This window comes from Heterodontus francisci, chromosome 19 (genome assembly GCF_036365525.1).
Source record: "Heterodontus francisci isolate sHetFra1 chromosome 19, sHetFra1.hap1, whole genome shotgun sequence".
Taxonomy (NCBI): domain Eukaryota; kingdom Metazoa; phylum Chordata; class Chondrichthyes; order Heterodontiformes; family Heterodontidae; genus Heterodontus; species Heterodontus francisci.
In genome coordinates this window covers 48,967,877-48,970,560 of record NC_090389.1, presented here as the reverse complement: position 1 = coordinate 48,970,560, position 2,684 = coordinate 48,967,877, and the positions used below count along the sequence as shown (strand labels likewise).

Sequence of the window (2,684 nt, the reverse complement as noted above, 5' to 3'; positions counted from 1 at the left end):
CGTAGACGGATTAAGAAAACACTTTAATTTCACTACTGGTGCACTGGGTGACTTGAAGTACATTTATTTGATTTGTTAAATAATAGTGTTTGATTAAATTGGAGATTTTACTATTGAACAGTCATTCCTGAAGTCAGATATTACATAGTTAGTCAACTCAAGTTGTCTCAAATGTGTGGCCACACACTTGGGTCGTGTCTCTCATGATGTGATGGATTGGTTCGTCGCATTGTCTCACCCCCTAAAGGTTAGAGATTTTGCACTGTCAGATCCTCACAATGATTAATGTCATAAAGCAGTTTGAAAGTTGTGAAGATTTATATCATTTCAACTGAAACACTTTCCAATTAGAGATTCCCTTGTTTCTGTAGCACTTTGAGCCAAGTTACATTCAGCTTCTTCTCCATGATCATCATTAGACTGATGCCCATCTTCCTCATTGGAAAGGTCATCATCATCTGATGACACATCGCGCTGACATTGATCATCCTCTAGGGCATCTCCATGTCCAATCGCCAGGTTATGCAAGGCACAGCAGACGACAATGATTCTGGAAACCCTCGACGGTGCGTACTGCAGTGATCCACCAGAGCGGTCAAGACACCTAAATCTTATCTTTAGGAGGCCTATAGTTTGCTCGATTGTCACTCTGGTGGCTGCATGGCTCCCGTTGTATCGTTCCTCCGCCTCACCCCTTGGGTTCCTCACTGGTGTCATGAGCCATGTCTTCAGAGGATAACCCCTGTCGCCAAGTATCCATCCCTCCATTCTGTGTGGAGGACTGAAAATTGCAGGCACCTGTGAGTTGTGGAGAATGAAAGAATCATGACAACTCCCAGGGTAACGTGCACACACCTGCATGATTCACTTCTGATGATCACAGAGGAGCTGAATGTTCATTGAATGGAATCCCTTGCGGTTCATGAATGTCCACGACTGTCCAGCTGGTGCTCTAAGGGCCACATGAGTACAGTCCATCACGCCCTGTACCATTGGGAAGCCAGATATAATGCTGAAGCCTCTGGCTCTCTCAGCCTGACTGGTGTTGTCCGCCTTGAACATGATGAAATGGTTAGCACGTTGAAACAATGCATCAGTCACAACCTTTATGCAATGGTGCGCTGCTGATTGTGAGACACCGCAAAAGTCTGCAGCGGAGGCTTGGAAGGTGCCAGACGCATTGAAGTTAAGAGCTACTGTGACCTTTAGAGCGACTGGCATTGTATGGCCACCGAGACAGTTTGATGCAATATCCAATGCCAGCATCTCACAAAGAGATGTGACAGTCTCCCGTGACAGCCGCAGTCTTCTTCTGCACTGGCGTTCTGACAGCTGCAGGTAGTTCAGACGCGTTCGGTATGCCCTTACTACTGGGTAGTCACTTCTCCTGACATTTGGTCGCTCCCGGGCGACTCTGCAAACTGCTCTCCCTCCAACAGCACGAGGATGCACTGGCGCAGCTTGCTGTGCATTCCCCTGACCATTTGTACTTCTGTCACTCATTGAATCATTGTCCTCCTCATCTGATGATCCACCTCCAGAGTGAACAATTCCCATTGTTGAACAGCAGTACAAATGCTTTGACCACAGGTAATAGCTTCCAGCTTTTGTGACTGGCTCACTTCAGGTACTTCCTTTCCGGCAATAACTAATATTACATGGGTCCCTATCAGCAGTGCATAACATTCAGATTAAACCTTCTGCACAACCTGCAAGTTACACCCCTTGTTAGGACACACAAATAACATCAGCATTAATATAGGTCAATAAATACATTTTTACCTCCAACTCCCTCATGATTCAATGCCTGTTGCCCTTTTGAACCTGCCGGGTTCCCAACATGCTCCACGACCCAATTAACTGCCGTAAAATCAGATACGTAGCGTAAAATCTCTGTCAATTGAATTCTGAAGTACCTTTAGTACTTCTCAATTGATGTTAGTTGGGCAGCGAGCGCAAACTCGATCGCGCCAGACTTCCCACGCTGGTTAAATTGCGTCAGTGTGTAATGGCGCCGGGGACCCGGCCCGATGTCATCACGCGCCATTTTTCCCTCCGCACAACCCCGACGGGACCCGATTCTTACCAGTAAAATTCTGGCCGATGTCAGTTGTCCTTTCTTTTGGTTTGGCATCCCAAATACACCTACATGGCTGCCACTGGGATCTTTCTCTGGAGCAATTCGTTCAGGCAGCATCGAGGATTTATCTGGCAGGTTTTTCCAGCATCTCAGGAGAAATACAGCAACAGGGGTTTCAAGCAGACCTTTCAGGATGAATGTAGCATCAATTTCTCTATTTCTTACACTCGCTTTTAAGAGCTTTTCAAAGAGATGGAAAAGGCTGAGCTGGGGCTTTAGCTTTCAGGTTGATTTTTTAAAACTTCTTTTCAAAACACTGACCATACCCAACTGCCGGTCCAAAGCGAAATCAAAACAATCTCAAGAGTCATGGCTCCTGACTCCCTATAAATCTTGACCTGTCACTACCCTGTAAACAATGACCCCACCCAGTGAAAAGAAAATCCATGGAATCCTTTTCCGTTTTCCCAAATAAAACACAAGTCCTCAAAATGTAACAAAAAATGGAAATACTTTTGTAACACTCCAAAGAAACAAGGCCTTTGAACTTCAAGTTGTTCTAGGCCTTTAAATCCTACAGTAGCACATCTCTCAACTACCAATA

At 45.5% G+C, this 2,684-nt stretch overlaps 1 pseudogene; it reads right to left on the bottom strand.

Moving 5' to 3' along the window:
* Window positions 1-327: 327 nt before the first annotated feature.
* On the bottom strand, window positions 328-2,160 carry LOC137380337 (putative nuclease HARBI1; annotated as a pseudogene).
* Between the last annotated feature and the right edge of the window lie 524 nt (window positions 2,161-2,684).